General features: G+C 36.3%; 1 pseudogene; it reads left to right on the top strand.

The window, feature by feature from the left end:
• The first annotated feature begins 5,997 nt into the window (after positions 1-5,997).
• Positions 5,998-24,139, top strand: LOC149235305 (patatin-like protein 2; annotated as a pseudogene).
• The last annotated feature ends 2,439 nt before the right edge of the window (positions 24,140-26,578 follow it).

The raw sequence follows: 26,578 nt of genomic DNA, 5'->3' as shown, positions 1-26,578 counted from the left end.
AGGGGCTCGGGACACTGGAGCTGCTCCTGGCACCAATTCAATAGTAAAATCTATGTCTCTTTTGGGTGGCAGTCCTGGTATCTCTTCCGGGAATACATCTGCAAATTCTTGAACAACTGGAATACTATCCAAGGTGGTTGTCTTGTCCTTTGAGTTGGCATACCCAACCTGAATAGCATAAACCTGACACCCTTTCCTGATACACTTTTCCAGTTGAGAGGTGGTTATCAGCCGAACCTGCACAGGCCTCAGGATGCCTTGCATCTCCTGCCCTTCTCCCAGCTCATTCTTGTAGTAGATAGTTTTCATTTTACAGTTTATAATGGACCAGCGTTTTTCCAACCAATCCATGCTTATCAACACATCATATGATCCAAGAGGAAGTTTGTTTAGATCCACCATAGTCGGCTGGTACTCTGCCTGACGGTCTTCAAGAGCAGCATTAATTTTCGGAATGCTCCAGGCTACATCGCCTACTGTTGATGCCTCGTGGATTTGTAAAACCTATTCAGTGCCTTTACGATGAGGACAATTTTTAACATAATGTGGCCCCCCGCATCCCCAGCATTGTACTGGGGGTCTCATTGTTCCCTCGTTGTCAAGTCTACCAGTTTGCTCGCTGATTCTCGATTCAGATGGCGGCTTAATTTTGAGCTGGTTTTTATGCAGATTTCTGTTGTTTGGCCCTTTGGAAAATCCCTTGCCAGCGCTGCCCTGATTTCCTTTATTACCAAAAGCAGTCTTATTACCTTTCTTTTCATCCCACTTCCTGCCCAAAATTTCACCCTTCTGCTTGCTTTGCTGGTAGCATATCCTAGCCTTTCGTATAACCTCGTCCATCATTTTTGGGTTATCGAACTCAATTCTCTCCCTCATTGCCATGGGTAAACTACTGATGAAATGTTGTACTTTAGCCTTTTCCTCACGTATGTATGGTACATATCGGAGCAAGGAGGTAAATCGGGTGATAAACTCATCCATGGTTTGTTGTCCGAGCCGCAGGTCATGAAATTCTCTCGCTTTCTCATCGTAAAATCATTCCATCAAATATCTTTCCTTGAAGTATTTTTGGAACTTCTCCCAAGTAATACTTTGTTCACTCACCCCTCGTACAATCTTGACCTCCTCCCACCACAAAGTGGCCTTCCCTTGCAGTTGGAAGATAGCCAACCGGGCCTTTAGATTGTGATCGTACTCATATAATTGGAAGTATTTATTCATGTTAATAAGCCAGGCTTCAGCTGCTTCTTCCAATTCTCCATCAAAGTGTGGGGGTTTTATTTTCCGAAACTCCCCTTGCAATTCTACTCGCTGCCTTTTTGATGTTGGGTGCTCAGAGGCATTATCCGACTTCTCCTCTCGATTCTCTTCCCCACCTACTATTCCTTCATGCTCTGTGTGATAATCCTATTCTTCAAACATTCGTTCCTGTTCAGGGCTGGGTATTGTCTGGCGCTGATTCTGCTTATCAGACAGGCTCTTCATAATTTTTTCCTGTTCCAAGGTTAGCCTTGCATTGTCCTCCCGTAAGCGAGCCATCTCCCTTTTTAATTCCTGAACTGTTTCCAGTATTGCAAGATTTGTGCTACGAGCCTCCTCTCCTAACTGTACCCATATTTCAGGGTTATTTTCAGGGAATGTTGCAGGCCCTAGGCCAGCCATATTCCTGTGTGGCGCACTATCCGTTCTTCTTATAAACTGTTGTTGTCTTGTTCCTCTGTACTTAACAAATTAATAGATCAACAACAGTTAGAATTCCAAAGGAAAACAATAACTAATGTACAGTTCATTTGCCAGAGGTCACAGTTTTGTAACCTTGGCTCTGATACCACATGTCATGACTCCATTTCAAATACAATTAAAATACCAAAATTTAAAAAAAATTAAAAGTATAACATCGTCATTACCCGACTATAGGAACATTACAATCTTACCTTTATCAGGGTTTAATATTTACGGGATTGTTACATAGCATGGTTCATTGAATTTCAGCTGTACCACTAGGTTCTCATTAATTGTGTTACTGACAGTCCACTATCCGTTTCATTTAATAGTCAATCACACCAAATCTGGATAACTCAGCTCGCGCTCCGAGCTTATCTGCCACCGGTCATTTTGGCAATTAATACTCTGCTCTGTCGATTGGATTGGCATTGCAGCCATGTCAGGACTCCTCGGGATCCTTCATCGCATCAACGGTGGAGGTTATGAGTCTTCAATCTAACGGCTGGGTGCTATCCAGAAGGCTTTTCTGTCTTTCTTGTTGGGTTACACGTTTCATTTGCGCCCTTCTCCCTTGGCGCCATGCTCTGCCTCTCCTCTTGTGGGTTGCTTGGCCTGTATGTTTGAGCACAATGCACTTGGCATGTCTTAGAAGTGGCTGAGGGGTTTCCTGTCCATTGAATTCGCGAACATAGTCCGGCTACCAGGTAAGGGTTCCTCCTTGACTTCACCGCTATGTTTAATTGTTTCCAAGCTTGTTTAAGATTGCTTTTGATACGTTTCCCTTTGCAGGTATGGAGGAAATGGAAATGCGGGTCACAACTATATCAAAGGTGGGACAGCTTCCTTACCTATCTCGGGAGTTTGATGGTTTTTGGGTAGGCTACTTGGCTTCCCCGCCTTGGTTTTAGATTATGAAGTGAAAGTTCCTCGGCTCAAGTTTGCAGTTCTAGATTCAGTCTTTCTAGAGGAGCCATCTCTGGCTTCTGTCCTAATTTAATATGGAATTTACCATGTCAGGTTCTCACAGTTCTTTTGTTACTAGGTGCAGGTCTTTTCTCTTGGTAAAACTGAGAATATAGTTCAATCTTTAAGTCTGTCCAAGGATATTGAGGGCTATGACCTTATTTTAAGGTTTTGTTGTAGATTGAATCAGTTTTACTCAGGACATAATCTAATATGTAATGTATTTAAGAATAGAGGACTTTTAAGTTTTTGTTTAAAGATGTTGACTCAATGGTGGATGTAATCATCTCAGATACATGTCTATGTAATTGTTCTTCTTTTGTTCTTTCAATGGCTAGTTAATACATGTGCTCCATTCATTTTATGTTAACAGTAATACATGTGCTCCATTCGCTTTATGTTAACGGTAATACATGTGCTCCATTCGTTTTGTTAACAGTGCTATTATTACTTCAGTTCGACAGTTCAATTTTCATAGGAAATGTTTGTTCTGAGTGCTTATAAACTCTTTCCGGTTAAATTAATGTTCCTACTAGATTTCTCAATACCTGTACAGTTTTACATGGAATTAATTTGTTCAGAGTGCATTTGTCCACCATTTATAAGCTCAAAGTAGAACTGTTTTAACTATTCTATGTCTTAAGTTCTTTTTTGTTTTTCATTAATCTTTTGCCAAAAAATAGAATACCAGGTCCCCTCTGCCATGGTCATGATTCTTGTAGTTATAAGAATCGGGCCACAAGCGTGAACATTGTTTATAATTGCTATTTAGGGTCTCATATTCAGAGGAAGGGTTTTACCTAAAGACTCTACAGGGTCTAGACTCCTAATTTCATGGTCTCTGCCTAAAGTATTGCTTCTCATTTGGTTTTAGGGGTAAGCCCTGCAAAATTTTTCGGTACCTCATTCCTTATTTCTGAATTGAGCTTGTTGACATCTACACATAGTTATTTAATGCTTCTTCCACCTTGATACGCTAGCATCCTATAGTAATCCTCTGGTATTCAATTTTCGTGTTTCTTAGTTCACACAGGTTTGGAATTTACCTGGGGTCCTTAAATCATAATGATTCTTATTTCACACAGAATACCCTTAAATCAAGTTTATACACGCTCTTAAAATTGCTCAGCATTCTTAAGTTAGGTTTGTACATGTATTTTACACAGAATCCTTAGAGGTCATCTACAGGTTGAACATACCTCGCCATTAGCTGTTATCAATATATGTCTGCTTGCGGAGACACCTTTTTACAGTTAGTGTTAGTCAGATAGAACCAACCGGTTCTGGTCAGTATGTTCTTCTCTACCATTTTGCTCGTAGTAATTAAATCAAATGTGCTATCTAGTTAACTCTAAAGTACTTCTATAGTAATGATTTTTCGGAAATAAAAGCATTCATTCCATTTACAAACATAAACCTTTATAACCCTATTGACAATGAAATTTCTGATAATTTATAAATCATAAACCCTTATAATCCTAGTGACAATGAGATTTTAGATAATCTATAAATTTGAGAGCTAGCTCTCGCTACAACACTCACAATTAATCAAACACAATAGCTTTCTGTTTAGTATGGTTGTCGAAAGGTATTGCTTACCTGTATCCCTGAGCAGTAGATCCCAACAATCTCAGTCACCTTTACAACCTCTGCTTGTCATCCTCCCATCCATGAGATTCATCTTCAAGACCAAATCTCCCCCAAGCCTGCTTGCAAGACTACTATCTTCAGCAAGTTTTCGCACACAGTGCTAATGCTATCTGGTCATCACCAGACTTAGCATTCTTTTCTCTTTTTCCCCTGACCATCTGTCTCTACAGCATGGTTTTTCCTCCCCCCACCCCTTTTTCCTTGGAGTGTTTTTCCATTAGGGGAGACAGTTAGGGTTTTATTACTCAATCATTTTCTAACTTCAGAAATTAACAATATTATTAATCCAAACAGAAAAATAACAATATTATCCAATTTGTTTTCTTACAGTGGTAAATAAAATATTTACATCTTTAAAAACAATATTATCCTGTTTGTTTTCTTACAGTGGTAAATAAAATATTTACAGCTTTTCTGGGGACATTACCACTGAGGACAAATGATGTTGGCAAATAAATATTTTAAACTAAATACATATTTAAAAACAGATTTTGAATTGTCGAATTATTTAAAAACAAAATTTGTAGAATTTTGGATTTAAAATATAAAAACAATACAAAGATGTTTATGGAGAAATATAGATTTTAAACTAAGCACATATTATATTTTGAATTTTCTAATTATGAATTTAAATCGTAAAAAAGTACAAAAATGTTGTTGTGGAAATACATATTTTAAACAAAATACAGATTTTGAGTTTTCTAATTATGAATTTAAAACGTAAAAAAAATTCAAAAAAGTTGGTGCTGAAATACATATTTAAAACTAGATACATATTTTATTTTTAATAAATACAAAAATGTTGTTGCGGAAATACATCTTTTAAACTAAATACATATTTTATTTTTAATAAATTTGGATTTTTTAAAATCGATTAGATTTTCCCTTGTTTTTATGATATATAAATATAAATTTTTGATTCGGTTATAGGAATAATTTTGATTACTTGGGATTTAATTTGGCAATTTATTGATTGAGTTTATAATAAATGTATGATTAGATTATATTTATATATTTCTAAGTAATTTTGATGAATTGGAATTTAATTTGGGCAATGTATTAATTAGGTTAATTTTGAATGAATAACTAAATTTTATTATACAAATAATATAATAATTTGTAATATAATAATTTGTATAATTTTGATTAAAAAATTATTTTATTTTAGAAAATTTATTAATTAAATTTATTTTGAATAATTAAATTATTATAACATTTATTATTTAAAAAAAAATACAATATTTAACATTAAGCCTCTCTTTACACTTTTTAAAACAATTACCTCATAAATTACACTTAAATCATCTATACCAATCTTTCTTATTCCTATCCTTCCCAAGACAGCGGAAAACAAAAGAAATAATTATCTCTTATCCTTTATTAAACCATAAACAATGCGGATATGACCAGTCCAGACACGACAAAATAAAAGACCAAATTTTTGCTGGACTTCCAGTAGAAAAAGGCCAACGGGGAAATATCTATATATATATATATATATTTTTAAAGTGGAGGAATGGCCGTTGAGTCTAAAGCATGAGATAGAACGTTAGGTAGCTAGCATTCGCTGGCGTCACTAAACAATAATACCGAATTCATGAACGCCTCCTAATACGTCTGCGTTTACTGCGGCGAAGATGATCGGAATGGTAGTTAAGAATGGCTGGTGTGAAGTTTCCTGGAACTGTAAATACTTATCATGGCAGTGTTAGCTGGGGTGTTCAAATCCGATTTGATATTGACAACGAAAAAGTCGTCGTGACGGGATTTGTCGAAGGATTTTATTCATTAAAATTTCCATATGCTGTACAGCCATGACAAGTTCAAATCCCATTTGATATTCGCAACGAAAACGTCGTCACAAGATTTGTGGAAGGATTTTATTCATTAAGATTTCCATATGCTGTACAGACATGAAAAATACAGAAATGAATAGTAGGTGTGTTAAAACCCAATACATACATACATGAAAACCCACATGTTCTGCAACAAGAATTGTGCTTTGGTGATATTGGTTTCTGAAGTAGGGTTAGGGTAACAAGGAAGGATGATGGGGGATCTGTTGCTTCTAAGTATGGGCTTGTGGGCACTGGGCTTAAGTCCTTCGCTGATGGACACGCTTGTACAATGTCATCGTCCTTCTTCAAGCTGAGAAGGTTTGAGCTCTGGGCTTGAATGCTCAACATCAAAGACTGTAATCTTATACTTCTCAGAATATGGGAGGGCTACTTGCAAGGCATAAGACTACACTTCTAGAATATGGGAGGGCTACTTGCAAGGCATAAGACTACACTTCTCAGAATATGGGGGGCTACTTGCAAGACACAGGATTTCATGTTGGGTAATTTAGTATAGGTTTATTTTCTGCTATAAATTTATAAATTATCTAGTTTACTTGTTTGGATGCCGTAACGGTTATACAAACTAAAGTTAGTTTAATTTCTTTTTTAAATACATTGTATTCTAAATGAATACCATAATTTATAGTGATTGTTATTTTTATTTTATTTTTAAAGGGTAATTTTTATTTGGTTATTTTAATTTTATTTTAACTAATTAAAAACGTTTATATAATATTGTCTTAAGTTACAATATTTCTACTTTATTAGATCTCTATTAGATTGGAGAGGGCCTTTTATTTTATTTTTATTTTTAAGTAATTTTAAGGAGTCAAAATGTTTAACATCAATGGACAAGGTATTACAACATCTCTCTTCCATATTGGATAAACATTACAATGCTAGACAAGACAATACAAAATATCTTCCAATTATCTTTGAAGATGAGGAGTGAAATTTCCACATATATAAATCATATATATTCTATTTACTTTCACTTTTCACCTTATCTAATACATATTCTATTTACTTTCACTTTTCACATTTTCACTTTTCACATTGCCTATTTATAAGACAACCTAAATTTTGAAATACAAATCTTATACAATATCAATAATCAATAATTATCTTTGAAGATGAGGAGTGAAAGTTCCACATATAACTATCATACATTTTCTATTTACTTTCACAATTCACATTGTGTATTTGCTACTCAATGTATATTTTCAAATACAATTTTTTATCAGTTATTAATGAGATGTGCAGTTACACCATCTTAATAATTATGTTTAAAGATGGAGTAAAAATTCCACATATAACAATCATACATTTTCTATTTGCTTTCACTTTTTAGATTGTTTATTTGCTACTCAATGCATATTTTCAAATAAAAAATTTCCAAATACAAATTCTTATCCAACAATGTGTGTGCTACAACATATTAATAATTATGCTTGAAGATGAAGAGTGAAAGTTCTACATATAACTACCACACATTTTTTATAACATCCTAAAGCACACATTTCTTATCCCAATAAGCACACCATTTAACAAGAAAAACGGACCCGATGAGGTTAGAAGACCGTAATTGATAAAACTAGCTAATCCGTTTTATACATAACTTTCATTCAAGTACACCTCCCGAAATCCGCCAGATGCGCACGATACCCGATAGATTGCACGAGAAGCATGAAAGTTAACCTTAGAATCGGACCCACTAACAAGCCCAAGTAATCCTGGCCGTAGATTGACCACAGTAGATCCAACGGTCCTGAAACATATCGCATGGCCCAACCTTATCGAAGATTACGGTGCGATGAGGGCGGTATTGCCTCCCCACCCTCAGCCATGTGTTGCAAGGTGAGTGGAATCGCTCTCGAAGAAGAAAAACCGCTACGAGCCTAAAAGTGGTGTGATACATCAGAAACCATTTCAAGGGCAGTAAAACTGCCGCCGGCCAAGAAAGCGGGGTGTAACGGTTACCATGAAAGACTGTGTTCCGTTTCCTTGGCCAAAAGAAGAAGAGGATCTTTGATTCCAGCCAACCCACTGAAACTTCTTGTATGTTGATACCAAACATAGACCTTCATACCTAAAACGACCTTACTTCTGTCAAAATCTGCATAAAGGTCAACCAGATCCCGTTTCTATGTCCCTGTTTTGATATACCTTGTATTCCTCTTCCGCCTGATTGAAACATTTCTCCCTTAATTTGTTTTGAGGCATATCTTGCCAGATTATCTTGATTCTGTTTTTAGTGCAAGCCACTCCCTGATTAGCCAGAACGTCCGCTAGTTTATTGGTCGTCCTCCGCACATGAGTGAAATTCACAGTGCGTAAGTCTAGGAGGTGAAATTAAATCTTTTGAAAGCCATGTATCAGCCTCCAGTGACTTGAGAATTTTTCTGGCTCTGTGCCACAACAAATTCTTTTTACCGAATTAATAATCAACTCCGAATCAGCTTCAATGATAATGTTCTAGAGATTATCTTGCTTAAGGAAATGTAAACATTGTTCAAGCGCCACTAATTCAGCCATATTGTTTGTAGCTCTTCCCAGATGGTAATGGAAAGTGAAAAGAATACAACCACTATCATCTCGTAACACTCCTCCGAAACCAGAAAGACCTGGGTTGCCTTTAGAGCCTCCATCTATGTTGAATTTCAGAAAACCTTGAGGGGGAGGATGCCAATAATCTGGCTTATTGGGTAGATTCATAACCTTCCTATCCATTCCCTGTGGTATAAGTCCCTACATACTCAGCTAAAAAAGAATCTGCCTCTCCTTTTCTGTAGGTGGATTTCTGGGGGAGTTGCGCACAAGGGTGCCAACTGTCTCCTTGAGTTGTCTTAAGATATACTCAAAAATGTGTTGGGTGGTGCTATGAACATTTTTGAAGATTCTATTGTTCCTTTCTTTCCAAACATTCCAAATTATGAAGCCTAGACTTAAAACCCAAGCCAAGCGAAGAAACTCATACTCAGAAAAGTTTTGTCTCCAGTTATTTAGGGTGTTGATAATGCTTTCTTTGTCCCTATCCGTCTGTTGGAAAATTGTAGCAAAAGAGTCCCACAACCTAGAGGTAAAGGTGCAGTCATTGAGAAGGTGCTCCATTGTCTCCTCTTGGGCTTCACAGAGCTGGCATCTAGAAGGTCCTAGAACACCCCTCTTCCTAATATTTTCCCAAGTCAGAATTTTCTTGTGATGAACCAACCACATGAAGAGTTTAATTTTCATCCAACCTTGATGCTTCCAGAGGTTCTGCCAAACCCTGTCCGGAACATGGGAATCCAGCTCAAGGAATACCTTCTTGGCTTCCTTAATATTGAAGGTGCCTTCTTTATTGTTGCCCCATCTGAGTTGGTCATGCCCCTCTGAAACAAGAATCTTCCTTTGTTCCAAAATTCACAGTAGTGCCTTTGTTTTTGCTTTCAAGGGGTTTTCATCCCCAAATTCTATATTCTTCCAGGTTCTCCATTTGTCTTCTAGACTGGGTTGTTCCCAAAAATCTTTAACCTTGAAAAGCCCTTTGGTGTCTGTTTCTTTCTTTAGGTCCAAAAATTCCTCTCTTAACAGAGTAGGTTCTTGTTGCCATCTATCCTCCCAAAACAGAGCAAGGTCCCCTTCTCTGATTTCCTAGAAACTGTTTTTCTTCATTAATTCTTTATTCTCCCAAGCCTTATTCCAAATGTGAGATCCTTTTATGACTCCCATCATCCTTATGTGATCATTCTCTTGCCAAGTGCTGGCATATTTTTCTTTCCATACACGAGCCCACTGAGCCTTTGGCTCTTTTACCCAATGCCACCATAATTTTGCTCCTAAAACCTTGCTGAGTACATCTGGATCATCTAGTCCAAGGCCCCCATGGGATTTCAGTTTGCAAAGCTTATCCTAGGCAACCAAGGCACATTTCTTTCTCTCCTCCCCCTTGCCCCAATGAAAGTCTCTTTGAATAGTTCTCATTTGTTGTAAAACTCCCTTTGGTGCTGGAAGTGCTGAAAGCATGAAAATGGGGATTGATTGCAAAACAACTTTTGTAAGCACTAACCGGCCTGCCAAGTTTAAAGATCTAATAGTCCATTTTCTAATTTTATCCTGCATCTTATTGATTATCGGCTCCTAGATGTTTTTGTGCAAAGTTTTATTAGTTAGAGGAACTCCCAGGAACTTGGAAGGAAGGACCTCCCTTTGAAAGCCTAAAATTCTGGAGATGTTTCTCTAAATGGCGATATTAGTATTAAAGAAAACAATCTTAGATTTGGACAGATTTACCTACATACCTATGGCCATAGCAAAGTCATGCAGGATTTGTTTATAAGCAAGAGCTTCTTTTACCATGGGGACTCCCTGCAACATAGTGTTGTCAACAAATTGTTGATGGGACAAAGCTTGTCCATTTTCAGAAAGTTGGATACCCTTGATATAGCCCCCTTCTTTTGCATGCCTGATAGATTTCCCAAGTCCTTCCATCATGAGGATAAAGAGAAAGGGAGATAGTGGGTCTCCCTATTTGAGACCTCTTAAGGGAGTAAAGGTCTTGGAAGGAGAACCATTGACCAATATTGAGAAGCTAGAAGAAGTGACCAGTGCCATAACCCATCTTACCCAGTTATGATCAAAGCCAAAGGCTAGAAGAACCTTCCTAATATAGGTCCAATTTAGCTTATCATAAGCTTTGGCATGGTCCAACTGCATAATCATTCCCACCTTCTTATTTCTTAAAAATGAGTGCATCACTTCATGCGCTTGAATGATATTATTGAGAATTTGTCTACCCTCCACATAACCTGATTGCTCCATGGGCACAAGAGAAGGGAGAAGGGGTTTGAGTCTATTGGTGACAACTTTGGATATAATTTTATACACCACATTGTAGAAAGGTATGGGCCTAAACCTGTCTAGAGTCTGAGCATTATCCTATTTGGGGATCAAGGAGATGAAGGAAGTATTGAGCGCCTTTAGAATGGTTCTATTCAACTTGGAATATTCCACCACATTCATAATATCTTGTTTAACAATGCTCCAACAGTATTTGAAGAAATCCACATTGAAACCATCAGGGCCTGGCGCTTTCCCATTCTGCATATCCTTAACTGCATCACTAACCTCCTCGTCAATCACTCGCTTGTTGAGATTGAAATTTTCCTCTCTAGGTACTAGCCTGGGTATATACCTTGTTAAGTCCTTGATAAAGTGTTCTCTGTCTGCAGTGGTCTCCTTTGCTATACCTTGAAAGTGTTGGACTAGCACAGATTCTATTTCTTCATGGGAATTGCGAAGATGACCTCTCTCGTCCTTGATTGAAGAGATCCTATTATGGGATCTGTTCGCCATGGTGGATCTGTGGAAAAATTTGGTGTTCCGTTCCCCTTCTTTTAGCCACTGAACTCTAGATTTTTGTCTCCAATATATTTCCTCTTGTTTGCATAAGTTCTCCCATTCTTGATGAAGTTTGGTGACTTGTTCATCTCTGACTCTGTCACAGCCATCTGTAATAAGATTTTGAATGAGTGTCTACATCTTATCTTCAACCTCTTTTTTTGCTGCAAAAATATTTCCAAATTCCTTCTTGTTCCAATCTTTGAGTCTGAGCTTGATGTATCTTAGTTTTTTGTGAAGCAGAAACATTCATGTTCCCTGAATGTGTAGATCCTCTTTCCACCATCTTTCTATGTTACTGATAAAATCAGGGTGGGTAAGCCAAATATTCTCAAATCTAAAAGGCCTATTCTTGGGTGTGCCTATGCCCTACACCTCCATTTGTATAGGCCAATGGTCCGAGCCACCAAAGGGGAGAATTCTCACTGTCATTTCCTTGTCTGTGAGCATAAGGTCCTCTAAAATTATGAATATATCTAATTTTGAGGCTACTTGTGCCTCCCCTCCTCTCTTGTTGTTCCAAGTAAAGAGATCATCATTCATATCAGTGTCAACTAGATTCGTATTATCTATGAAAGTTAGAAATGCTGTGGAATCTTTATTTAAAGTTCTTGTTCCCCCTTTTTTCTGAGAGTGATTTGATCATGTTGAAGTCCCCGCCCAATATCCAAGGAACTCCTCCATGTATATCTCTGAGTTCTACAAGAGAATCTATAAATTTGAGTTTATCATCCAATCTTTGTGGCCCATAGACATTCGTGACCAAATAAGTCTCTCTGTCTCCCACAGGTTATATAACCACTGATAAATAATTCCTAGATGCCTCAGCATCTATTATGCCAATATTTTTGGGGTTCCAAAGAGTGAGTATGCCTCCAACTATATTATCTGCTTTAACTTCAAGAAACTCAAATTTATTGAGCTATTTACTATTAAGTTATTTGATTTTTTGAATGGAACATTTAGTTTCCTGGATAAAGATCATATCCGAAGCTTCTTGTTTCATTCTATTGCTAAGTAACCTGTGGTTCCTTTTATTACCTAAACCTATGATATTCCAAGATGTGAACTTCATTATTAAAGATTTGTAAAGGAGTAATTAGATAGGTCTTTCATCTTACTTGAATCAATCATTAGCTTTCCACATTCCATCAGTAGCTCGTTCTGCTTTTTCCTACCTCTTTTCTTTCGTGGGTATCTAGGAGCTAGTCCTGGTGTGGTTTTCATAGTTTTCACTCCTTTGCTGCCCGACCTTTTGCTATTGCTTTGTTTTTCCATCCCTTTGTCCTGAGTTTTCCATAGGAACAGCTACTGTACTCTATTGAACTCTTCTTGAGGTAATTATTCTACCCCTCCCATAGTTCCCTGTTTCAAGAATCCTTCTAGATCTAGGTTTTATCTATCTAGAATCTCCTGGAGTTCCTGATCCTCAGTTTCCATCTCACTCTGAGTCATTTCTTGATCCATCTCCAGTTCTTCTTCATTCAGTAGTATTTCTTTCTATTTAATAGCATCCTATGCTTGTTCCCTATCTTCTTATTTCTCCTTTTCCCTTGAACTTCCTTCCATTACCTGATCTTCGTTTGATATTCCTTCTTCTTCTTTGAGAACTTGGAACCTATTTAGGTTGGCCTGTTGCCTTTCTGTTTGTTGTTGCTTTGGCCCCCTTTTTCCTCCTTTTCCTCTACGTCCCACTTCGTGAAAGCTTTCAGTGTCTTTCATAGGCGTTGCTTTAATTTTGTTCTCTATTTTACTGAGAGGGTAGTCTCTGAAAAGGTGCCCTTGCTCATGGAACCTGTGACATCTAAAGGGAATATGTTCGTAATCTACTATTTGCACCAATTCTTCATCAAATACTTCCAATATGACCTCATCTGGTTGGGCTCCTAATAGGTCCATCTCGACACATATTCTTGTGAAGGAGGTGTATTTTCCTCTTCTGGTGGCCTTAAAGGCTTTAAGAAAATGTCCTAGTTTATTTCCTATGGCAGATAATGATTCTGTTTGCCAGTAATCAAGAGGTATGGAATAAACACTTACCCAGACCGGAACCAAAGTAAAAGTTTCTCTCTCCGGGACAAAATTCATCATCCATGGTCACATGTAGAGGCCCGCTGTTGTGTAGAAGTAGGGTCCTCCTTCAAACACCATGTCTGTATCCTCAATATTTGTGAAGACCACAATGAAGAAACCCTTTGACCCAAGGTGTAGGTCTATGCTTCCTTTCCGTTTCCAATGGTATTTAATCCATGCTTGTAATGCCTTTTCAGTGGGCCATAATCCCATGATTTTTCAAATGATAGCATAGTTCTGCATGTGATCCCTATGTGCATGCAGGGCAAGATCATTTAAAACTACTCTGGGAGTGACCTCAACCTTGGGTTTGCAAGGCCCCTTCTGTGCCTTGTTTCTGTTCCCTGTTTTTTGTCTTCTTCCTCCTTATCTTTCATGCTGCTGTCCTCTCTGGTCTGGTGAAATCCCAATCCTCTTCCATATTCTTATCCCTATCTCCTCAAGGCACTCTGACAGATTCTAAAGGTTTCTTGCCTCTACTGGCCACTTACTGCCTATAGGAGGGAGTGGAGCTCCGCCCTTTGCGCCTCCATGGTGCTCAGAGACCTGCAACCCTAGATATTCTTCTGCTGTTCGCTTTCTTTCTTCATGCGCCTCTCCGGGTATCTTATAAGTATTTTCACTTCTCATCAATATTAGAATTATCATTACATTTAATTTACATAGTTTCTATTTTCAATAATTCAAATTCGAATTCGAATTCTGATTATGATTATGATTATGATTCTAGATTCTGATTCTAGAATGAGAATGAGAATGAGAATTAGAATTAGAATTAGATATAGATATAGATAATGTTATTTGTATGTTATTTGTTTTATTATGTTGGCCCTTAAAACTCTCTACTATATCTTTTTATTTGTTATTTTATATCATTTTATTGTTATTTTTATATGTTATTTGGACTTTTATATATGTTTTATATTTCCAAGTCTCAAGTTTATAGTAATTTTATTTGTTTTATTATGTTTTCCATTTAAACTCTCTACTATATCATTTTATTTGTTATTTTTATATGTTATTTGGATTTTTATTGTGATTTCTTAAAAAATTAAAAATTATATGTGAGGATGAAAATTACAATGATATTAAAAATTTATTAGTTAAGATTTAGATGTTATGGATTAAATTTTTTAATAAGACTTAAATGTTTTGGTGAATGCTAATTTTGAAGAATAAGCAATCTCATAAATGAGATTAGGCTATCTCTTTTCTTCATGCTCACATATTCCATGTTACTAATAATGTTCAACCTATTGATTTATGGTGTTTTATGACATTGATAATGCTATATAGTTAACAATTAAAATTCATTATATGATTACAGATTTGATATCTAATATAATTATCATTTAACATATTAATATGTAATTCATGCAATCCCCACTATTATAATAGATATGAAACAAAACACATAACTAGGAATTAAATATGATATTTGAACAATTCACCAACATTATATAAATTTGGTAAATCTCATCATAAAAATAATGCATAGTTTTTTGTATTTGATATAAAACTATTTAATGTTTATGTCTAAAATTAAAGGTTCTATTAATTTTGATGAAGTTTTCTAACACTATGTTTTTTTATTAAGTTTAGCTATAAAATTGTACAAAATTAATATGATCAATAACACAAAACCTAAAATTAGAATCGCAATATTGAAAAATGTAAACTTAATTTATAGTATCATCAAATTGTCATTATTTTATTATCTACATTGGTCTTTCCCCTTTTCTTAATTATATGATTATTTATTTATCATACTCTACTCTACGAATATTTAATGAATTCCTTATAACTATTTTCTCCCTGGCCTGACTCCAAACTCAAGGTTAAGGAGACATAAACATAGACTTTGTAGTTTTAATAAAAAGTTAGGTGAGATTTTGAAAATGGGCGGGGAAAAGGAAACATAATGGCTTATATATTCAAACTTATGATTTAAGGATTTTACTATATAAATATGATTTCCATATTTAAGTGTGATTGAAGTATTGTCAAGAAGCATCCATATATTGCATTCTTTGATATGGATGTTGATGAAAATATTTGATTTTATGACCATGTCTAACATTTCTATATGTATATAATATTTGAAATTATAAAATATGTTTATTAGTAATTTTTATAATTTTATTTTTTTTTTCTCTAGGAATCAAATCTGCTTTTCAGCAAGAGTGAGGTTGTTGATACTACATCAGTTCACAATTATATATATATAAAAGATTCTAAATCTAACACAATAATATTAATAAACAATAAATTATTATAACAATATTTATTTAAAGCATTATAGTCTATTTAGTTACTAGTTAGAATTTAAATTTAGATAATAAAAAATAACCATCATTCCATTCAACTACACAATAATCTTAATTTTTTTTTTTAAATTATTTAAGAAAAATTTCAAATTTAATTATTACTCATTAACTTTATAATTTAAAATCACAATAAACTATCTAATAATCTTTGTTCACCTTTATTTTAATTGATAGGGGAAGTAACATCTCAGCCTAACTGTTTTGCCAAATTTTCATAATGAACTACTTAAATGAAAATATATCGTAGACCCAAAATGAAAATAACGCGAACACGATGTAAATATCGATCATGCTCAAGTGTCACTCATCGTCGCTTTTTCCAGTGCTCTGGCCCATTAGAACATTGCATTTTAATTCAATGATTCACTTATCGCATGTGGACCTTTATAAATTCTGCTCGTGCTCGTCTCCAGTCAAACATATAATTGCATTTTTATTCGTTGATTCACTAATCGCTCGTGGAACTCTATAAATTCTGCCAGTGCTCTTCTCCACTCAAACATATCGCATTTTAATTTGTTGATTCAATCGATAACCATATTTTGTTGGAATTTTCTGATAAATCCCATAACAAACAGACAAAAATCGCACTCTGTTTTTACACAGAAAAACAGAAAAATTGCTTGCTGGAAACGGTGTTTCAGCAACACAGTTTTTTTTCAGTTGCTGAAACAGGTTTTTCAGCAATGCTGATCATCGTGTTTCAGCAACGTAAACTTTTGACGTCAAGTAATTTTTGAGTTACGAGGTGTTTCAGCAACGGTGACGGTGTAACAGCAACAGGAAAAATTTAACTTGTATTTATCAAAATAAACTAACTGTTACAGATTTGTCTTCCTCATACAGAGGGAATTTCAAAACTTCTATTGCTGAACATCTACTTCAGAAATTCACTAAGGAACGATTCTGTTCCACACAGATGAACATAAAAAACAAATTACATTCAAATTTCTGCACTGCTGTGCATTTCACTGTTCTGAAATTATTCTTCTTCCTCTTCACGCTGCTGCGTGCTTTCCTCTGCTCTGTGTGATTCTTCAGCTGCTGCTGCCTCTTCTACTAACATTAAAACAAAACTGCTGTGCGGTATTTATATGCTGAAAGATATTTGATTAAAACAATAAAATATTACAAAATATCTTCTAATGTTTATCTCAGCAAGGCGGTGATGCCTTTATCAAAAACAAGTCGGCTGTCTGCAGGGGAAATCAACTCAAACTTTAATGCATATTAATGTCCAGAAATATCAAAGGCGACTTTGCTGCACCGAACACCTTTAACATTTACTGCAAATCAGATTCATGTACAGCTGTTCATTGTTGCAGTTGGAATTAAATTCCAACACTCCCCCTTAATTTCAACTGCTGCATACCCAGACATTTTCTGAAATGATCAAAACCTTTCTTTGCTAATGGTTTTGTCAAGATGTCTGCAAGCTGATCCTCTGTTCTGCAGTGCTGCAAAACAATCTCACCATTGTTAACCAATTCACGTATGAAGTGATATTTGGTGTCTATGTGCTTTGTTCTTTTATGAAAAACAGAGTTTTTAGACAATGCTATTGCTGAGCTATTGTCACAGTAAATGGTTGTGCCATTTTCTTGTTCATGACACAAATCTTTGAGAACTCTTCTCAGCCATACTGCTTGGCATGTTGCTGCTGTTGCTGCCACATACTCTGCCTCTGCTGTTGACAAAGCCACAACTGGTTGCTTCTTGGAAGCCCATGAGATGGCTCCCGATCCCATATGAAACACATATCCCGATGTGCTTTTCCTATCATCAATACTTCCAGCCCAATCACTGTTAGTGTAACCTGTCAACATGAAACTTTCAGAAGAGGAGTACAAAATACCAAACGCCTTCGTTCCATTCACATACCTTAGAATCCTCTTGGCTGCCTGTCAATGAGTCTCTTTCGGTCTTTCCATAAATCTGGAGATTAAACTCACAGCGTGCATAATGTCCGGCCGAGTTGCAGTCAAGTACATAAGGCTGCCAACTATGCTCTTGTACAATTTTGGATCAAAATATTTGCTGCTGTCTTCTTTGGTTAATTTCAGCCCCACTACTGTTGGAGTCACATCAGCGTTGCTGTTCTGCATGTTAAATCTCTTCAAAACAGCTTCTACATATTTATCTTGAGAAATGAAAACACCATTTTCACTTTGGTCTACTTCAATTCCAAGAAAATATCTTAAGAAGCCCAAGTCAGTCATTTCAAATTCACTCTTCATGACTGCTTTAAAATCAGCAATGAGAGAAGCATCATTGCTAGTAAAAATCAGATCATCTACATATAAAACAACAATAATAATCTTACCGTCATTCTGCTTTATGTAGAGTGTGGGTTCACCATCACACTTAGCAAACCCATTCTCAATCAGATAAGCATCAATTCTGCTGTACCATGCTCTTGGAGCTTGCTTCAGCCCATAAAGAGCCTTCTTCAGTTTACAAACTTTATGCTCTTGTCCTTCAACTTCATAGCCCGGAGGTTGATCAACATAAACCTCTTCTTTTAACACTCCATTCAGGAATGCAGATTTAACATCCATCTGATAAATCTTCCATTTGTGTTGTGCTGCAATAGACAACACTGTTCTGACTGTTTCCATCCTTGCTACTGGTGCAAAGGTTTCATCATAGTCTCTGCCTTGTTGCTGCTTGTAGCCTTTCACAACAAGCCTTGCTTTGTGCCTGTCAATCTTACCTTCAGCATTGCTCTTGGTCTTATAAACCCACTTAACTCCAATGAAATATTTGCCTTTAGGGAGATCCACTAACTCCCATGTTTTACTCTTCTCAATTGCACCAATTTCTTCATTCATTGCTTCAATCCATTTATCTTCATTTACAACATCTTCAAAATGGATTAGGTCATCAATATGACAATACAAAGCAAATAATGAATTCAGACCGGTATTGTTACTTACCTCTCCTTGTTCATAAATCTCATTCAGATTTTTGAATCTTGGTCTTCTTGGTGTGCTTGGAGTTCCATCCGAACTTGAGGGTGTATTTGATCCCTGTGGTGTTTCAGCAGTAGCTTTTTGTGGTGTAACAACAACTGTTCTTCTTTGACTTCTCAAGGCTGTTCGGATTCCAGCTTGTGGTGTGCTTTGTTGTACTTGCTGTGGTGTAGGAGGAGCCACCAAGGAAGGATTATTTGCTGTTGTCCCTTCCTCTTCTTCTTCATGAGACACAATTGTCTTCACATTCACTGTTTTATCTAAGCTTCCATCCCAAGCTTCATCTTCAATGAACTGCACATCTCTGCTTATTATTAATTTCTTGGTGGATGGATTATAGAGTTTGTATGCTTTTGACTCATCACAATAGCCAATAAAGACACACTTCTCCCCCTTACTATCAAGCTTTTTCCTTAGCTGATTCGGTATATGTGCATATGCCACACAACCGAATACTCTCATGTGAGTGACAGTTTGCTTTTGACCACTCCATGCCTCTTCTGGTATTCTGTTCATGACAGCTTTAGTTGGGCATCTATTCAAGATGTAAACTGCGCAAGTAACAGCTTCTGCCCAATACTCATACGGCAAGTGTTTTGCCTTCAGCATACTTCTGACCATGTCAAGAATGGTCCTATTCTTTCTTTCAGCAACACCGTTTTGCTGAGGTGTATACCTTGCTGTGAACTGCTTTTGTATGCCATTCTCTCTGCAAAAACGCAGAAATTCTTGGGAGATGTACTCTCCTCCTCTATCTGTTCTGAGCACTTTGATATAATGCCCACTCTGGTTTTCAACAAGAGTTTTGAAGTGGCGGAATTTCTCAAACACTTCACTCTTCTCTTTCAGCATATACACCGATGTCTTTTTGGTGTAATCATCAATAAAAGTTAAAACATATCTATTTCCAGCAAATGATGGTATTTGCATCGGTCCACACACATCAGAGTGAACAATTTCCAAGGGTGCTTTTGCCCTTATAATCTTTCCTGCTGGAAAACTTTCTTTATGTTGCTTGCCCAAGATGCAGCCTTCACAAAGGCTGTCTGGTTTCTCAATCAACGACAATCCCTTTACCATGCCCTTTCTGTGCAACAAATTCAGGCCTCCGAAATTGAGATGTCCAAATCTCAAATGCCACAACCAATTCACATCTTTCACCTGTTCTTGAAAGACTTCTTGTGTTACAGCCGCAATAGTTCTGCCTTCCTTCAAATAAGCCCTGAGTTTGAGAGGAAACATTCTATTGTTGGTCATCTGCACCTGTGCAATGATCTTCTTACTTGGAGGTATGTCACTGATAGTACATAAATCATCTTTGAAGAACACGTTGTAACCTTTGTTCATGAGCTGTCCAATGCTCAAAAGATTACATTTAAGACCAGGTACATAGTATACAGTTTGCACAGTCATCTGTTCTCCATTTTTTGCTCGGATATTGACACTGCCCTTACCCTTGACAGTTATCTTATCATCAGTCCCTGTTGTTACCTCAGATTTCACATTTTCATCCAGATTGGCAAACATTGCAATATTTCCAGTCATGTGATTACTACAACCTGAGTCTAAGAACCAAAAATCATCTTGTTTGTCTTGTGCTATGTTACATGTTAACAACACATTCTTTGGGTTCTTATCTTCTTCATTTGCAAAATTAACATTCTGCCTATTGTTCATATCATTTTGTTTTTTCTTGCATTCATTGGCATAGTGCCCAAATTTTTTACAATAATGACATTGGACTTGGAATTTGTCATACCTTTGTCCATGAGCTTGCTGTTTGCTTGAACCTTCAGCTTGGTTCTGATTGCAGCTCCTTCCGCTTGTGCTAGCTGGATAATTTCTGCCTCTGTTTTGGCTTCTTCCACGACCTCTGTAATTTTCTCTACTTCCACCTCTTCTTTGGCCAAAAGACATTTAAGTCTTGAATGCTTGCTCAAAAGAGGAATCTGTTCCTCTACTCAGTCTGTGTTCATGAGACAACAGAGAAGCACTCAGCTCATCTACCGTGAACTGTGAGAGATCTTTTGTTTCTTCTATTGCCACCACAATAGATTCAAACCTTGAGGGTAAACATCTCAAGATTTTCTCTACAACCCTTCTATCTTCAAGAATCTCACCATGAGATCTTATCTGGGTTATCAAGCCAATAACCTGGGTGAAGAATGAATCTATTGTATCAGATTCCTTCATGCTAAGATTTTCAAAGTCTCTCCTCAACATCTGCAACTTTGCAGTCTTCACCTTCTCCATGCCTTGGTAGGCAGTTTGGAGAATATCCCATGCCTCCTTAGATTTTTTTGCTGCTGCAATCCGCGGAAAAACACTTTCATGCACTGATTGGAAGAGGAAAAAGAGGGCTTTGGCATCCTTCTTCTTGTCACTCTTCAACTGGTCTCTTTCTGCTGCTGTCAAAGCAGCCAACGCTGTTGCATCTGCAGGTTCAGCATACCCTGTTTCAACCAGCTCCCATATTCCTTGAGAAGCAAACAATGCTTTCATTGTTATGGACCAATAACTGTGATTTTTCCCATTAAACTGAGGCAGTTGGGGATTTGTCAAACCTGTTCCAGCATCTGCCATCTTAACCTGTACTGGTAAAGAAAAGGTACTGACTGTATTTTGAAAAACAAGCAAAAACTTTCTCTGCTAGAAAAATCTGCTTAACAAACTTCTTACAGCTCCTACAGTGAAAAACAATCTCTGTTTTTGACTCACTGAGTGCCTAGACTAGCTCTGATACCATGTTGGAATTTTCTGATAAATCCCATAACAAACAGACAAAAATCGCACTCTGTTTTTACACAGAAAAACAGAAAAATTGATTGCTGGAAACGGTGTTTCAGCAACACAGTTTTTTTTCAGTGGCTGAAACAGGTGTTTCAGCAACGCTGATCGTCGTGTTTCAGCAACGTAAACTTGTGACGTCAAGTAATTTTTGAGTTACGAGGTGTTTCAGCAACAGTGACGGTGTAACAGCAACAGAAAAAATTTAACTTGTATTTATCAAAATAAACTAACTGTTACAGATTTGTCTTCCTCATACAGAGGGAATTTCAAAACTTCTATTGCTGAACATCTACTTCAGAAATTCACTAAGGAACGATTATGTTCCATACAGATGAACATAAAAAACAAATTACATTCAAATTTCTGCACTGCTGTGCATTTCACTGTTCTGAAATTATTCTTCCTCTTCACGCTGCTGCGTGCTTTCCTCTGCTCTGTGTGATTCTTCAGCTGCTGCTGCCTCTTCTACTAACATTAAAATAGAACTGCTGTGTGGTATTTATATGCTGAAACATATTTGATTAAAACAATAAAATATTACAAAATATCTTCTAATGTTTATCTCACCAAGGCGGTGATGCCTTTATCAAAAACAAGTCGGCTGTCTGCAGGGGAAATCAACCAAAACTTTAATGCATATTAATGTCCAGAAATATCAAATGCGACTTTGCTGCACCGAACACCTTTAACATTTACTGCAAATCAGATTCATGTACAGCTGTTCATTATTGCAGTTGGAATTAAATTCCGACATATTTCTGAATCATCTAGCATTACCTATGACTATTACCTTCCGGAATCTGCTACCAAAGTTTGGAGATAAGATAACCATTCTGAGTATTGATGGAGGAGGCGTCCGTGGGATTATCCCTGCAACTATCCTACAATTCCTCGAGCAAACACTGCAGTTATTGTTTATTCTAATCTACTTCACCATTTATAACAAAGGATATTGTATACTAACTCTGCAAAACTGAGTGATGGCCAATTTGTTGCAGGAGCTTGACGGTCCGGACGTTCATATAGCTGATTATTTCGACGTTATCGCAGGAACGAGCACTGGAGATTTGGTGACTGCCATGTTATCTGCTCCAAATGAAAACAATCGTCCACTATTTGCTGCAAAGAATATTACTAATATTTATTTAAAACACTTACCTTCTATTTTTCCACCGACGATGTGAGTCTAGCAATTTATTTTCTAGTGTATTTTCCGTAACAAATTAAAAGAGATATATGCAAGGTTTATTTGAGGTGAATTTAATTTGATCGTAGATTCAGAAATATGATGGATAACAATAAAATTAATTTTTTAATCTAGTTTTTGTTTAAATTTCAAAATGTTTTCAGAATTTATAATGTATATAAAGATAATTTATTCATAAATGAGTTATTGACGGCGAGTTTAATAGTTTATTTTACAAATTTCAAGTTTATTTTACAAATTTCAAAATATTATAGGAATTTGTAATTGATATAAAGATAATCTATTCATAATTGAGTTATTGATAGCTTGTATAGCAGTTTATAATTTTTTTGTAACAAACAATAGTTAAATTCATATGAGCTGAAATTAACTTGATTTTGGATTTTTTTTTGAAATAGAACTAAGTCAATTGTCTGACCTCGCTTTATTAAATTCCAGATTATTCTGGAAAACTGCAATAGAGATATATAGGTCAAATAGAAAATGAGTTATTGACAATCTGTTTAGCAGTAACAAACAGTTATGTTAATATAAATTAAACTTAATTTGATTGAGGATTTCAGGAATATTTGTAAATCTAAAACACATGATAAAAAAAAGTCAATTAAATGGTTTAAACTGTTAATCAGATTCTAAATATTCTTGAAATCTACCATCAAAATAAAAATAAACTCTTAAATAAAAATAGCCTAACTATCCTATTAACTGCGATTGAAATTGAGTTACTGACAGTGATATAGTGACATTGGCACGGAATATCACCGGGCCAAAATATTCTGGGGATTACCTGCACAAGCTCATCAAAGGATATCTGGAGAATAGAAGGTTACACCAGACGCTGACAAACGTGGTTATTCCCACATTTGACATAAAAGTAGAGGAACCTGTAATATTCTCAACTTTTGCGGTAAGATTTTATGATAATATCAATCTGCGAAGCGTTCTTTAAAATGAATAAGATTTCCAATCTCAGTTGCATCAATATATTACATTATATCTGTTTCAGGCCAAACAAAATGAATTACACGATGCACTTCTGTATGATGTCTGCATTGGAAAGTCAGCAGCTCCAACATATCTTCCTGCTCACTACTTTGAGACAAAAAATTCTACGGGCCTTACCCGAAGTTTCAATCTCATAGATGGGGAATCGCAGCTAACAATCCAGTAAGGTTCTTTTTATATATTTTTCTTCCCTATTTGTTAATGTAATTGGCTAATTGGCTTTATTTTGGACTTCTATAATATTTCGGGATCTAATCGATATAGACAAAGTCAATTTTTGGCTTAAATATACCCTCAATCGAAATAAAGATGTCCGTCAATTGCTAACATGCTAACATATATGACTGGCATTGAAATTTTGGAGGCTAATAATACCTTTCTACCAAACCTTGTATAATGCAGTCTTCTCTACTTAAAGAATATCCAAATTTTCTATTCCCAGCAACCAAAACTCAGGTGGGTTATAAATAGATACCTATCTTTATAAGTTGGATTAATCCAGCGAAGTACGTTTTTTTTAAAGAAGTAATTGATGAGTTAAATTTAGTTTGATTACAAATTTTGGGAATATATTTGAATTTGATGAAGAATAGCAAAGTGAATGGTTTAATTTCAGTAAGTTTCTTGAGATTCAAGAATATTTTTAAAGGTTAGTTTGAGTGGTATAGAGCTAGATTTGAAGTTTTTTGGTATTGCTTCTAGTGGTATAGAGCTAGATTTGAAGTTTTTTTATATTGTTTCTAGTTGTAGTGGTTGCTAATTATCTGTTTAACTTTATTCAAATTCCTTGGGCTAGGCCAAGGCTTATAGTTTACCTGATTTACCAACCATAAAATATGGGGAACTAAGATTTCAGTACTTCCATTCTCTGTTAGTTTGACAACGAATTAGTAACTTTATATAAATATAAATAGACAGTTGTATACCGAATAAATTAGTTATGTAATGATAGTTGGTGATATAAAACTATCAAATGCCCATGAAATAAAACACGAAGAATCATTTGTTCAATAAATTTCCATTCAATTCAGTTTTCTGATTCAGTTTCAAGTCTTGGTCATTTGTGCTTTCTTTGCTGTTTCTTTTCTTGGTTTTTCTCCCATTCTACCAACAAGTGGTATCAGAGCTTCAGAGCGTGAGGTTAAAGAGCCAGCGACTATGTGTGAAGACCAGCTACGTGAGCGCTGAGTCTTGCAATCCAGAACCAGTGTGAACTGTCTGCGTGTAGGCGTGAAGAGGACTGGCAACGTGCACTTGTGTAAACTGTCTCCGTGTCTTTTGCTCCTGCTATCAGAGCTTGGAGTTTGTTGCGTGGCGTGCACCTGTGTAAACTGTCTACCTGTGAGTTCGCTACGTGCGTGTTTTGCTGCTCCAGCCACCAGAATTTGGAGTTTGTTGCGGGTTGTCCAGTGTTTTGTGCAGCGTAAAACTCTTCTGTGCGTGTTTTGTGCTCCTGCCACCAGAATTTGGTGTTTGTTATGGGTTGTCCAGCGTTTTGTGCAACGTAAAACCCTTCTATGCGTGTTTTGTGCTCCTCCCACCAGAATTTGGTGTTTGCTGCGGGCTGTCCAGCGTTTTGTGCAGCGTAGTGTGAAGGGCTGTTGCGTGCTGCCAGAGAGTCGCACCTGTTCAGCAAAGGAGGATCCGGGTAAATTTTTTTAATTTGAGAGAAACTTCTGTTTTAGATTTTTTTTTTTGTTCAGAAAGTTGTGGAAAATAAAGCGCTGGATTGTGGAAAATAGAGTGGATGTGTTTTTCGAAGAAGAGAAAATAGAGTTTTTTTTGTTTTTTAAATCTGTGCAAGAGTTGTTTTGGGGAATTATTTTTAAGGTTTTTTTTAAGAAATAAAAATAAACCCTAGTTCAAAGGCTGAAGCTATTTTTTTTTAAGAAAAAAACCTAGATTGAAGATTGAAACCTTAGAAAATGGCCAAGATGTCGAATGCAAGATTCGAGGTGGAGAAATTCACCGGAAAGAGCAATTTTTCTCTTTGGAAACTGAAGGTTAAGGATCTTCTTGTGCAACAAGGGTTGCACAATGCATTGGATGGGGTGACTAAGAAAACTGCAACCATGACTACTTCAGACTCGGAGGACTTGGATGCCCGAGCTCTCAGTACCATCCGGTTATGCCTAGTGGATGAAGTTCTCTTCAACATTGTTGAAGAGACTACGGCGTCAGGATTGTGGGAAAAACTTGAAAAACTCTATATGACAAAATCATTAATGAACATAAGTTATCTAAAATGACAGTTATACAGTCTTCGAATGAAAGAAGGTTCAAATGTTGCAGAACATCTGAATGTTTTTAATACACTAATTTGTTAATTAATAGATATGGAAGTCAAAATACAAGAAGAAGATAAAGCCATAACCGTTCTCTGCCTGAATCATGGGATCACTTCGTAACTTCAATCAGTTTCACCTCTGCTAATTCTTTGAAGTTTGCATCAGTTGTGGGAGCTCTTCTGTCTGAAGAAGTACGAAGGAAATCTAGCACTGAAACAGCTGCATCAGAAGCCATGGTCGCTAGAGGACGCTCAAAGGAAAGAGGAGAAAAACCAAGGGGATCTTCTAGGTCGAAATTGAAGGACAAGAAGTGTAAGGCAAAATGTTGGAACTACGGTAAAGTTGGACACTTGAATAA

The sequence above is a fragment of the Pinus tabuliformis genome, chromosome 8 (genome assembly GCF_031772625.1).
Source record: "Pinus tabuliformis cultivar Carrire ecotype Pingquan chromosome 8, CPIR1, whole genome shotgun sequence".
In the NCBI taxonomy this organism is placed as follows: domain Eukaryota; kingdom Viridiplantae; phylum Streptophyta; class Pinopsida; order Pinales; family Pinaceae; genus Pinus; species Pinus tabuliformis.
The sequence above is the reverse complement of the archived record's forward strand: the minus strand, read 5'-3'. Positions and strand labels throughout refer to the sequence as shown.